Source organism: Panthera tigris, chromosome D1 (genome assembly GCF_018350195.1).
Source record: "Panthera tigris isolate Pti1 chromosome D1, P.tigris_Pti1_mat1.1, whole genome shotgun sequence".
In the NCBI taxonomy this organism is placed as follows: domain Eukaryota; kingdom Metazoa; phylum Chordata; class Mammalia; order Carnivora; family Felidae; genus Panthera; species Panthera tigris.
This window is the reverse complement of record NC_056669.1, coordinates 90,656,987-90,671,506: the sequence shown is the minus strand read 5'-3', so window position 1 is coordinate 90,671,506 and position 14,520 is coordinate 90,656,987. Positions and strand designations below refer to the sequence as shown.

General features: G+C 36.2%; 1 pseudogene; it reads right to left on the bottom strand.

Moving 5' to 3' along the window:
- The window catches only part of LOC102972739, a 37,397-nt pseudogene extending 23,209 nt beyond the window's left edge, over positions 1 to 14,188 (bottom strand).
- Between the last annotated feature and the right edge of the window lie 332 nt (positions 14,189 to 14,520).

Here is a 14,520-nt window from a genome sequence, read left to right as displayed (position 1 = left end):
AGTTAAGGGACCAAAAACAAATTGCAGTTATATTTTCAAAGAATATTCTAAGAATTATTTCCACTCCATGTCCTATTAATAAGTCATTGCCCAAGGAAGCACGGGCATGCCCTGTAGAGGAAAGTTTCCTCCCTTATACTTTTGATGCTAACCCCCACCTTGCTGCTCCTTTAGCAAGGTGACTTTTCTGACATTTCATATGTCATTAATTATTTTTCCATTTTGCTTAATCTTACCACCCTCAGTAATTTGTCATATCCTTTGAATTCAGACACATGTGGTTGCATGCTAAAGGGACTGAAACACATCAGGAATCTAATTTTTCTTGACAACTACATTATGTTACCTCTAGCATTGGCATATTTTAAATTTCTATGTTTTCTCCTGATTTGATTGACACATAGCATACTAAATGGCCTTAGCTCTCAAATATACTTGACTATAGCCCCAAGAACTTCACCCTCTGATAAGTGAGTATGCTCTGATTTTTAGAAGCAAATATTCTTGTAATTAAAGGAAACCTTTCTTTTATCCTTACTTAGGATAACACCTTAAGGAATAGCTTTCAATTTGGGATTGGAGCTTCAAAACTTATTGGCTTATAAATACTATAATTCAGTTTGACGTTTGGAGTAACAAAGTATCTCTATTCTATAGTATTTAGCTTTTAGTTTATCTAAAATTCCACAGTATTTAGTGTCTATAAGCATTACTGACTGTAAGTTTCTTACTTTAAATTTTTTTCTCATGTTTATTAATTTTTGAGAGAGATAGACAGAGTGCCAGCAGGGGAGGGGCAGAGAAAGAGAGGGAGACATAGATCTGAAGCAAGTTCCAGGCTCTGAGATGTCAGCACAGAGCCGGACATGGGGTCTCGAACTCACGAAGGGTGAGATCATGACCTCAGCCTAAGTTGCTAGACCTAGAGCCTGACCGGCTGAGCCACCCAGGTGCCTCAAAGTTTCTTTCTTTTAACTGTGCATCTGGGGGCACTTGAGTGGCTGAGTCAGTTAAGCTTCTGACTTCGGCTCAGGTCATAATCTCATGGCTCATGGGTTGGAACCCCATGTTGGGCTCTGTGCTGACAGCTCAGAGCCTGGAGCCTGCCTTGGATTCTGTGTCTCCCTCTCTCTCTGCCCCTCCCCGACTCACACTCTGTCTCTCTCTCTCAAAAATAAATATTACAAAATATTTAAATGTGCATCTGAAAGAAACCTAATTAATATACTGAATTCCCTTTGCCATAAGCCATATTTACACCATACATCATTTTCCTGAAGATAAGCACAGTGATAAGGAAACTACATTCATAATAACATTTGGCAATTTCTTTAAAGATAGGAAAACAAGACTGTTGTCTTTTTCCTTGAAATGAAAACAATGTCTAAAAAGGGATACAAATTCAAATAATTTGGCTTTAAAAAATAGCTCATGGCCTTTCTACTAGTTTCCTATGACTGTCATAACAAGTTACCACAAACTGGGTGGTTTTATTTATGTATTTATTTATGTGTTTATTTAACTAAAAAAATATATTTTCTTAATGTTTATTTATTTTTGAGAGAGAGACAGAGCATGAGCAGGTGAGGGTCAGAGAGAGAGGGAGACACAGAATCTGAAACAGGCTCCAGGCTCTTAGCTCTCAGCACAAAGTATCACATGGGGCTCAAACCCACAAACCATGAGCCATGAGATTATGACCTGAGCTGAAGTTGGAGACTTAAGTGAGTGAGCCTCACAGGAGTCCCAAACCAGGTGGTTTTAAACAACAGAAATTTATTCTTTCTTGGTTCTGAAGACTAGAAGTACAAAGTCAAGGCATCTTTAAGGTCATGTTCTCTCTGAAGGCTTTAGGGAAGAATCTTTCCTTGCCTTTTCCTGGCGTCTGGCAACTCCCAGAAATCCCTGCATTCCTTGGCTTGTAACCACCATCAAGCTAAATCTCTGCGTCTGTCTTTACACAACCTTCTTTTCTATGTCTTTATGTGGCTTTCTATTCTGCATGTCTCTCTTTCTGAATCTCCCTCTATTTTCTCTTCTAAAGAACGTGTCATTGGATTTAGGGCCCACTGAATCCAATAAGACCTCTTCCTGACTGGGCACATACGCAAGCACTGAATGTCCCCAAGATATTGCATTCTAAGGTTCTAGGTAGACATGAATTTGGGGGGATACCATTATAATCTGCATCTATAAAGTAGAAGACTATATACGGAAACACTTCTGAAAATGAATCTTACAGACAAATCGTTTTAAAAGCTAATATTAATTCAATCGTCCATTTTCCACTAAATCCTAGTAACACTAGGATTTGCCCTCACCAGATATGCCCATATTACCTATGGCAGCACGTAAGAGACACCCTAGCACTCCATGTGCTTTAGCTGGGACCACCCCTTCCCTGGTGTTGACACTTCCAGCTCAATCACTGCAAATCAACCACTTACAGGACCAATTACAAAAAGGAATCTATAATTAGAGTTGATTACCACTTATTTCCAAAAGAGTATCAGCACAAATCTTATTAGGTTTTTTATTCCTGTGTATCTCACTCATTTCTAAGTACAGCAATCTTATACTTTGTCTTCCAAATGAGGCCACTTCGGAAAGTGGAGGAAACACTATCAAGAACTACAATGAATAGGCGCAGGCATAAATGGAAACAGACATATGTACATTCTACCAATAATGGCCCCTCATCAAATGGGCCTTTATTCCTATGTCTCTAGCCACTGAACTAAATATCTGTGGGGCTCTACCCTCTGGGTTTTTCAAACCCTTCTGCTATGCCCTCTAGAGTGTATGTGAGGCGTCATCAGTGAACTGTATCCTATACCCCAAACTCTGCTGCCTTCACCATTTTGTTCAATCTGAAACCTACCTGCAAACACCTCCAGTGTAGATTATTCCAACATTTCTCCTACCAGGGAGCCTGGGGTCGACCAGGTGTCTTCCTTGTTCTTCAAAATGCCATTTCCTTTCTAAAAGGCATGAGTTCACACTATACTACTGAGACACTGTATGCTTTTGTGGTTATCTGCTAATCTCCAAATCATTCCCCCTCCTTTCTCAAAAATTATATTATCCAGTTCTCTCTCCAGCACTATTTTTGTTGTACTTTTAGTGACTCATAATTTCAACTGTATCACCCACCCAACACCTTAGTGATTCAGTTCCTTCAGTTGACCACCTTTAGCAATATTTACCTCCACCGTTTATCATCTACCTGCTCCCATGTGAGACAGCACTATGTCTCATACGAGCAGTTTTAAGTACCCACTAAAATTACCACCCTCTATCTCTCCAGTTTATCGTTCAGCTATCTTCTACTCCTCCTGTCATCAGTGCATCCACTGTGACTATCCTTACCATCATATAAACATACTGCAATATTTCTCATGTAGAGGAGAAAAACACTCTTAGTTCTCATAGAATCCCCTCTAGCTCCTATCTCTTTATTTAGTACAATTTATAGCAACACTTACTGAAAGTGTTGTCTACCAACCTGTCCAACTCCTCTCAAAAGTCAGTTGCATTATGCTTCCATCCCAATAACACTACTAAGCCAGGGAGAGCTCTTGTAATTGCAGCCAAGAATTTTCATCTTGCCAATATGTTTGGACCTCTCAGCAGTGATGACAAATTGATTTCCTTCCCCTTCTTGAAACACCTGCTTCACTCAGCATCCTGGGCACTACACACTCTTGTCAGTCCTCCTTTGCTGTCAGCTCCTTCTCAATATCTTTTGCCCTTTTTTCTTCACTGTGTTCACTCTCTGAGTCATCATTTTCATTCCCATGGCTTTATGCTACTTGTACATGCTATTGATTACCACATTTTCCCCCTTCTAACCTGGATGTCATTGCCCAGGCCTCCAGGCTCAGGTGTGCATTTACTTACCTATCATCTGTCCTCAGAAGTTTAACACATATCCCAAATTGAACATAGCCAGGACAGCTCTTGAAGCTACCCTCAAACTATTTTTTTCCCTCGTGGGTCTTCTGTTAATCGATAAAGATCACCATCATTCACCTGGTGACTCAGTCTAAACACTTAGGAAACACTGTCACATTTTGTTCTCTCCTTCTCATACCCCATCCAATTTTTTGACACGATTGGCTCTTCTTTCAAAATATACCACAAATGAGACCACCTCTTTCCATGTATTACCACCCTAGTCTAAGACACAACCACAGTTCTTGTGAAATACAAACATAGGTCCCTATGGGTCTTTTTTCTTCCGCTATTCTTATCTGAAATCTATTTTCAGCACAGTTTTCCTCAGTGATCTTTTTCAAAGGCAAGGAAGATCTAATCCTTCCTTTGTTCCATCCTATCACAGGTAGAAAATGCCAATTCTTTATGTTGGTATACAATGACTAGCTTGGCCTAGCGGGTGCTCACCTCTCTAAAACCATCTCCCTACTTTTGTTTTTTATGGTTTACATCTCTTCCAACTGACTCTTTCCTGATGCTTCTCAAGCATACCTATTTTTTTCTACTTTAGAGTCTTTCTACTTTCTAACTTCTTCCTTAAATGTTGTTTCCATAGATATCCACATAGTCCACACCCATTTCTTGTAAATCTTTACTCAGCTATATCTCAAACCATGATCCCGCCCTCCATTCATACTTTTATAAAGACTTTCATAAAAATATAAACTATAAAAACATGTCAAAGATTACATTTAATTCATTAATTAGGGAGGGATCAGCAAAATGTTATAAGCAGTTCAAAGGAGAATTTAAATAATCATGCATATATATGCAATAAGGAATTCTTAAATAAATTTATAAATAGATGCCAAACCAGTCTACCCATGGGGCAATGATCAATAGAACTGTGTCACATATGATTTATTTGCATTTTTATGAATGCAATTTTTATTATTACCAGTTTTCGACATTTTAGAGTTGCAAATTAGCTCAAAGGCAATGAAAGGAAGAGATTACTTGGAAGAATACGCTAGATGGGACACTCAGTAATCTTTTTTATTTTCCCACTTCAAAGTCTTTAATAATGTTTACTGACACTTGCTCTCCTCCTATCCTCCTTTACTCTCCCTCACTAAACTTATTACTAAATTAAAATATATTATATTTTTGCATTTTTATCATCTGTCTCTCTCATTAGAAAATAAGCTCCATGAAATCATAAAATCTTAAAATTTTGTGGCATATAGTAGCTGTTCATAATCTGTTGAAGTCATGCATATATTTCATAATAGCTCCTAGATATTATCTATTCATACCATATATTTTTTAAAAGGTAAATAATGACTCTGGTCAAACAGAAAGTGAATATATTTCAAAGATTGTGTTTAACTCTTTATTTACCTAGTAAGAAACTAGTTAAAATTAAAACTATACTGTTAAAACTAGTTTGAAAGATAATTCAAAGTAAGCACACATACATAGAAAATCAGGAATGGTTTCACAAGAAATAAGTTGGTTATAAATTCAAAACTGATGTGAGAAGGGCCAATCATACCTCAATTGGACACATCCATTTTCATTTTTATGAAAACTAATCATTGGCATTACTATCAATTTTCTACAACTTACAGAGTTTTGAAATAGCTCAAATATAATGAAAGGTATGGATAATTTGGAATATTAGAGAGAATACCTGGTAATCTTTTACTCCATTTCAAAATCTTTCACGGTTTTTTTTTCTAACATAGCATGGAATATAAAAATATAAGAACATTAGTGTCAGAAAAAAAAAGAACAAAAAGAACATTATTGTGAGAACTATTCATAATAGGGAACATACCTAAATTTTTTGTATTCCCAGTACTGCATGTAAGTTATCAGCCAAAATTTAAGCAAGTTGTAAGCCAACAAAATGTGATTTTTTTCACCATTAATCTTGCATTTTGAATGTATGTTTTTCTAATTATCTTAGCTGTCTTAGTTTACAGAGCAATTAAATCAGGTGTGCTAGTTTGGCCTTCTATACGGACTAGTTAGCTTTTCTCTCTTTCTTAGTCATATTAAATCCTCAAGTTAAGTTTTTTTCTCTCCTATATAATAGAGTCTTGGCCACAAGAGACTGTGGAAAAAAGATTCGAATATTTAACACGAATCTTTGTTCATTGCTTTAATTGTAACTAATGCTGTACTGAGAAACAATTCTGAAATGTTCTCCTTACCTGTTTAGATGAGCACCAGAATCTTAATTCTAAAAAGAAAATGGGTACCATCCATTCTATAGATTTTCTTAATTTTATTTTGTTAATGTTTGTTTATTTTTGAGAGAGAGAGAGAGAGAGAGAGAGAGAGAGAGAAAGAGAGGGGGGGAGAGAGAGAGAGAGAGAGAGAGAGAGAGAGAGGAAGCATGAGTCGGGAGGGGCAGAGAGAGAGGGAGACACAGAATCTGAAGCAGGTTCCAGGCTCTGAGCTGTCAGCACAGAGCCCGACATGGGGTTCAAATCCATGAACCTTGAGATCATGACCTGAGCTGAAGTTGGATGATTAACCAACTGAGCCATCCAGGTGTGCCTAAAGATTTTAATACTACACAGTAAGTATGAAGTTTGGTTAAACATCCATGAATTTGATTGAAACATTATTATACATTTGACTGTCCATAGCTATAGATTACTACATATAGACAATTTCTTATCAATGCTATTTCTCCCTAGTGTATATTTCAAGTACCTATTGATAACTCTGATCCATTCTGGATATTGATTTGTTTCTCATGCTAGTTTTGCCCATGTGGCCTGTCTGAGAAATCAGCATATTACTTCAGACCCTTCTTTCTATGTCTTAGACTTTATCTTTACATTGACTCAAACTAGAACTTCCAATCACTGACTATAATAGTCATAATGGCTGCTTTATGACATAAATCTGCCTCTAAATGTAAACTCTTCAATGAACTCCATTCTTCAACTAGGCCACCCTCTGTTCTCATAGCAAGCATTACAATGCTAAGGTGCTGAAACAATTTGTGAGAAGACTATTTTCCTGATTAGAGGCAAAAATGAAAAAATGGGAGCTGTGTCAAAACATTTCCTTTACAACACCATTAAGCATGTCCCAACCAACACCCATAAGTCAGAACGTTGCAATTAAAATATTTTACACTCAGTATAGTATAGGTTATACTAGCTTATCTTACAGTGCTGGTCATTAACACAATATGAAAAGAGGACAAATTATCTTGTAGAACACACTCAATATACCCTGAAATTTTGACTTTTTTCAGGACCATATGAATTTATATATTTCAGTAATCTTTCTATATTGTTTTAGATTGCTACCCATGTCTCTTATATATTGGAAAGAACATCAATATCAATACAAGATTTTCCTTGGCCTTTGATCTGTTTAACATTGATTTCAACCAACATATGATACAAAATTAAACTGCACAAATTACCATCAAACAGTAACTGATCTAGGCCAAGTGTATTCAGAGCATTTCAGCTTTGGAACATGATCTCTATAAATCAGTAACAAAACTCATGCATGGCCAGTATCTAGGTACCGACCTGTATGTGTGTACATGTGTAGTTGTGTGTGTGTGTGTGTGTCTATGTGTGTGTGTGTGAGTGTGTGTGTATGAGCACATGTGCTCATGCTTTTCTTTGTTTTCTGTTTTACCGTTTGGTCTTCATAAAAAATAAATGTGCAACAGTGCCAATGCATTTACCTAAGCACATGTTGATTTAGTTTTCTTTTTTGTAATCAATAATATTTTGCATAGACTTAAACTGTGTAAGTGTACATGTAGATACATGTGTGCGTAGATATTTTAGATGGCTATGACTGTACCTATAGCTATAGATACAGTGGTTCAGAGTTTTTAAAAGTGGTTTTCTGGGGCGCCTGGGTGGCTTGGTCGGTTAAGCGTCTGACTTCGGCTCGGGTCATGATCTCGCGGTCCGTGAGTTCGAGCCCCGCGTCGGGCTCTGTGCTGACAGCTCAGAGCCTGGAGCCTGTTTCAGATTCTGTGTCTCCCTCTCTCTCTGCCCCTCCCCTGTTCATGCTCTGACTCTCTCTGTCTCAAAAATAAATAAACGTTAAAAAATTTAAAAAAAAATAAAAAATAAAATAAAAGTGGTTTTCAAAATTTTCAACAATGATTTATCTAAAACTCTTAGAATTTACCTGGAAGACATTTAAATGATAAAGTCAGATACTAAAAACATGAAAGAGCATCTGATTTTAATGGTACAGTTTTCAGACACTCCTGTTTCTTCCACTAGCTTTTGTCCTTCACAAAAAGAGTTGTAACACTACTAAAAATAACATCATCTGATAAAAGATGCTCTGTAAGTAAAAACACCATGATAATAAAATAATCAACTCCCCTAGGAAGCCTTAACTGACATTCTCTCCTAGGTGATATCATACTTCTTTTTTTAAACATAGAATTGCTTGCCTGTGGCCCTCAGGAAGGCAAATCTTTTGGGTGTGTAGGGATTGGACTTTTATATCTATTTCCTTAGTTCCTAGCATGCTGCCTACACCAGAGCAGGTGCTCAATCTATATTCTCTGAATCAGTAGAAAAAAATATCACAGGAAAAAATAGCTGAAAACGATTTCCCTAAAGAAAATTATCATCAAGACACAATGAGAACAACCATTAGAATTGATAAATATATATCTCCATTAAAATATTCTGCTTCACAATCATTTGAACAAAGAGAAAAAGCAACAGTTGTTAAGATTAATATAAATGGGCTAGGTGCTACACAGGAACAAGGATGGAAGGTTGTTCCTGGTTCAGAATGAAATATGGCGTATTACATATTAACTCTGTAGTATGTATTCTATATAAGGTGTACACCTTATGGAATAGAAGACGAGCCATGGTAACTATGAACATCAGAGGAAACAGATAAAGGCACATTGAGCGAGCAGAGCATGCAACCAAATATAAAATAAACAGTGGAATTTGGGGAAAAAAGGGTGGACCAGAAGTAACTGAGTTGGGTCTTTGTCATATTACCTACTGATTTGATTACTTAGGGAGATTGTTAGACACATGTATTTTATCTAAGTTAATAGAGAGATGGTGGTAACAAATTATAGTATGAGCATTTGAAAAAACAAATGTATGAGTGGGAAAACCAAGTATTAGTTCCTTGATCTGATGTAGAGAAATGTAATTTTCTAAGAAATAGAATGTGAACCTGATTCTGTGATGTTTCTAAACTATAGCATTCTGCTCTGAATTGTGATAGATTTTTACAAGCTTTAGTTAAGCAACAATGATGTATCTAAAATTATCTACATGTATTCCTTTTGTCCTTTTAGGTTTCTATATATCTTTTGTATTGTATTTTTATATCACTATCTTAGCATCTTCTTTCTAATGCCTTTTATATGTATATATGTATACACACATTTGCATATAAAAGGTTACATGATACAATTGAATTGCATGTCTCTATGTAGACATTCAAAAATGTATTTATTAAATGTGTATTATGTGCTAGAAATAAAACACATAAAAGAAAATGAGATATAGTCTTGCCTCGTGGAGCTTGGTGTCAGGGTGGGGAGATGAATACATTAAAAAGTATTAGAGTATACAATAAACAATCTTTGATCAAGATTTATATAACAATCTATGGCAGTATAGGAAAAGGAGTGTGCAGGATATTTATTACAGAGAGGCAAGGAAGGTTTCACAGATGTTAAAATACTTGAATGCAGTGTCTAAAATAAAGAACACACAGGGCATAAAAAAGAGAAGAAAAGAGGCAATGTGAGAAAGAAAATAGCACTTGCAAAGGCACAGAGGGGTACAAGACTGAAACACACTGAAAATCACATGCAGATCAATCTGACAATGTGTTACAAATATATACAGATATGTGCGATTTGAATAAATCCAGGCATATTGCTTTTTTATTCTGTTTGGACACATACTAATTTTTCCTTCTCTAATTTTCCCCCAATAGTAGTAAGAAAAAAAATCCTTCTTTTTCAAGGATATACAGAAGAAATCTGGCTAATACTTCCTCAAAGCAATAAAGCAAGAGTAATGTAATTCAATCCAGCAGCTACAGGACACTCTACTCCTCTTCATTACTCCATAAAACATTTTGCCTATTTGTGAGGAAAACATTTCACTTTTAAATTGGGATTCCAAACTACTCTCATAAAATGGAGGTTCTTCAGGTCCAAATTTTATTTATTTATTTATTTATTTATTTATTTATTTATTCATTTCTGATCATCATAGTTGTCATTTCTTGCTTGTCCTGGGAATGGGCTATTTCCTCCCTCCTACCCCAGCCTTTGTAAAAAAAAAAAAAAAAAATCACACAAGGGAATGAAATAAAATAAAATCATGATTTACTGGTTTCAGCTCTAGTCAGAGAAGCATTTTGTCAATTCTTTCTAAACACCTTATAAAGCATTTACATCTTCAATGATACCCAAGGTCATGTGAATCTCTGAGGCTATTTTTGATGGAATATTTTTACCAGGTCTGACAGCAGAGAACATAGCACTGAAGCTCACACTTCACAAATGTAATTTGGAGTGTTAATTGGAAAGGACCTAGCTGACCCAGTGATTTCTACTCTCTAAGAACTCATGACAAGATATCGAATCCTTCCTTCTGAAGTCTGGTGGACAGGAAAGGTGAAGATCATGTGGGATTTTGTTGAGGGAGGAAAAGGTACAGATTATGGAAAATAGGAGAAGAAAAATAAAAGGAAAAAAACGTTTTGATTGCTTGGTAAAAATAATGAAAACAAATTATATCACTTCGGAAAGTTGAAGCAAATGATCTAAGAATGGTTGGGACTAGTCCAGTTTCTATTCAGAATGTCTTTGAAGTAAAGTCAAGAAAGATGCCCAGAAGTTTTGGGACAGAAAAGTCAAGCAAAACCACAAGGAGACTTGTAATTTCTCAGTAGGAAGTGTAAGCCCACCTAGCACACTGTCAGGCCATCTTTCTCTCATAATCTGCACAGCTAGATTATGTGTACCACTTAGACCAGGCAAGCATGAGGAGCTCAATTTCAAAATCCTATAAAGCATGTTCTGAGGTAGAAGTAAACTGGAATTTCTGGGGACCTAAGAAGTACCTTCTATACAAACCAAAAATGTATGAGGGCACTGGGGTGCCAGGGATGGGGGTTGGGGTCGAGTAGAAGTCACAAATAAGGAAAAGTAACTTAAGCACAGAGAGAGGCGTGTGCCATTCCCTCCCCTAGTGAACACTTTTCTCACTCATAAAACTAGTCTGTTTAGGCAAAGAAAATTTAGTCTGTATTAAAATCATGGCATTTTCAAGAAGAAATGTACTTGTTTAGATCATATGTTACGTAAAATGAAGAAATTGACAAATTTTTTTCTTAGAAGACTTCTATCAGTACTGACTACTAAATAGATTGAGAAAATCATCTCTCCTGGTCTTAAATTTTTATAGATGTTCCTAAAATGTTCATTTAGCTCACCTCTGGTAACAGATTGAGTAGAATGATTTATGAACAGGGCTGATTTCCATACCACTGATGGATGCTTTATTCACTTAATGATCACTGGCAAGTAGCAGCTACTATAAAACTTCAAGTGTCATTAATAGGACTTTTTAGCTCTTATACTGTAAAACACAATTTGTGAGCTTTTTTTAAAAAGACATAAAGCCTTAAAAAAAACTTTACTTTTCCATGTACTAAGCATTTTAACCTCAGATCATATATCCAACTACTTTACTGTTATGTTTTCAGGCAATATATATAAAAAACAGAATGAATAATATATTAAGGATGGATAATACACTAAACTACATATCATGAAGAAAGAGAATCTCCAACAAAAAATAGGAATATCTCCTTTTGAAAAATTATCTACATAAATAAATGATAAATCTAATGATAAATGATAAATCTAAGTAAATGATTTTACTAATACTATCAAATGCAGGCTGCTTTAACTGTATACTGTATACTATATGTTATTTTCAGGTGTTGACATATGTGTGTGATTTTAAGGAATTTGGTATTAGAAATATTTTTAAAATATTTTCTTTATATATGTTGCTGTTTTTATATAGAGGATATAAATCTGTGCAACTTTAAAACTCCAAGGGACCTACTGGATATCATTCCCTAATTCAGTAATTCAAAGGCTTTTGTCAAATTTACTCCTATATCAGTGATTTATGGTAGGTATGGTGAGGAGGGCTGGTGCTTGAAATTGTTTTCCGTTTGATAGAGGGCATCATGACACCAAAATCGGTTATGTGGGTCTTGATGTCTCAATATTCTCATCTGGGTACTGAGGGGGTTAGACTAGCTGATCTCCAAGGGCTCTGACATCTCATACATTATTCATTTCTATAAACCCAGAACATAAAAGGAGACACTCCGCAAATTTAAAACAGTAAAGTGTACGATGACTGACATCCCCTCAAAAAACTTATTACATCCATTTTAAAACTACAATCTTTAGGGAGTATATAGGGATTTTGGTAAAAATCTTGTATTAGTCCGAAAATACAAGACATAGACCACATCCTGCTTCTAGCATACATCTTCTTAACTATAGCAGAGCATGGTTGTATATTCAAGCACGATGGTCATTTAAAAATTTACTAATATAAAAAAAAGATCACTTTCTTGATGCAATGTCTCTTTCAAGGTGAGGGGTTAGGGGATTAGAGATGCTGACTTTATGCATTACAGATTAAACCATCCCTAATGAAACGAGAAGGTTCAGTTTCCCACTCATGTTACCATTCATCTTATAATCATTTTAAACTTCCAGGTACCTCAGGATGCATCTGTTGGGAGAAATAACTTTGAACTGAACATTTTTTTGTTGTTGTTAAAACTCCATCTATAATCTGGCTTTTTATGTTTTATCTGAGTGAAACTGTTCTTTGACATTATGAGGATGGGAAAACACAATTTAACATCCAACTGGAAACCAGAAAAATTAGAAATCACTTCCATTTCTTTATATACACACACACACATACATATACATATATGTATATATATTTTTTTCCTGTTTCACCAAACTTCAAGAGTTACATGTCAGGAGACTGGACTCTATTTATTTAGGGAGAGCAACTAAGAGACAAGTTCACCTCAGGAGCCTGAAGCACATAGGCAAGGCAATTTATCACATAAGGTTTAAGAGTAGATAGGGCCTACTTGAAACAAAAGCAAAATGTCACCTCAGTGGACTTGATGAGAAAGGAGGGACAGAATGTAAGGAACTGAAAGAGGTTCAAGTCATGAAAGGATTACATTGTAGATATCTTCAGTCAAATCCCACTCTATGGGCCCTTAACTCCTGCCTTGCCTTGTAATAGTTTCCCTACAGGAGCCACTGTGTTAAGCAAGTTATACGAAGTTACTTGGGCCCACTTGCAGTGATCTGTCCCGCAGAGACATGACCATGGACTGAGCTCTCCCTCTCTGTGCCCTTCCCACTTGCAAATGAGGCACACCACCTCTGAGGTCCAAGATAGTTGTTTTTATTACCAAAGAACCATTTAGCAACAATTGGGAAACAGGTGTTATTTGAATGTTTTTTAGCATTATGTTTGTTAAAAATAGAAGGAAGTGGGGCAACTGGGTGGTTTACTCAGTTAAAAGTCCCAACTTCAGCTCAAGTCATGATCTCAAAGTTCATGGGTTCGAGCCCTGCATCGGGGTCTGTGCTGACAGCTCGGAGCCTGGAGCTTGCTTCAGGTTCTGGGTCTCCCTCTCTCTGCCCCTCCCCCACTCATACTCTGTGTCTGTCTCTCAAAAATAAATAAACATTAAAAAATTGTTAAAAAAAGAAAAACAAAAGGAACAGCCAACTACTTTGGCTGAACTTGGAAATGTGGGTCCTGATATTTTCTTTTCACATTACTAAAAAAAATGGAGGTGAGATTTTCTTTTGTTTTTTTTTTTTAATAAAGGGTATTATACCCTTTGGAAGATGCATCTTTTGCATTGTTTGCAAAGTAAAAACAGCCTGTTATTATAGACTAAGAACATTAAAAAAAAAAGTATAGAAGCTACAAACTATAAAATCTAATCAGCAAGAGAGTTGTATCAGTTAATGTTATACTTACCTGCAAGTAATGGAAAGTCTTACAAAATTAGCTTCAATAAGAGTTAATTTCACTTGCAGGGCAAGAAGCCCACAGGTGGTCTGTAGATGATGAAGCTGATTAATGACTTCATCAGAGATGCAGTCTTTATAAACCATTCCTTATTTAATGGGAAAGCACATTCCCTTGTGTCACAAGATGATGGCTCTACTTTTAAGCATCACCCCAGATTCCAAGCAGGAAGAAATAAAGAGGGCTAAATCAAAGGGCCAGGACAGACAGGTCTGTCTCATTTTATCAGGGAAGCAAGAACTTTGCCAAATGCCACACCCAGGAAATTCCAGTTATATACCATTGGCATGAAGTAGGGCTCATGGCTACTAACTGCACAGCTGTTAACAGCTGAATTCCTTATGTGCACTAATGCAAGAAAGAGGGTAGCCCCATTCTTCAAGAAGAAAGTCAGAGCAAATAATAGGCAGACAATGAA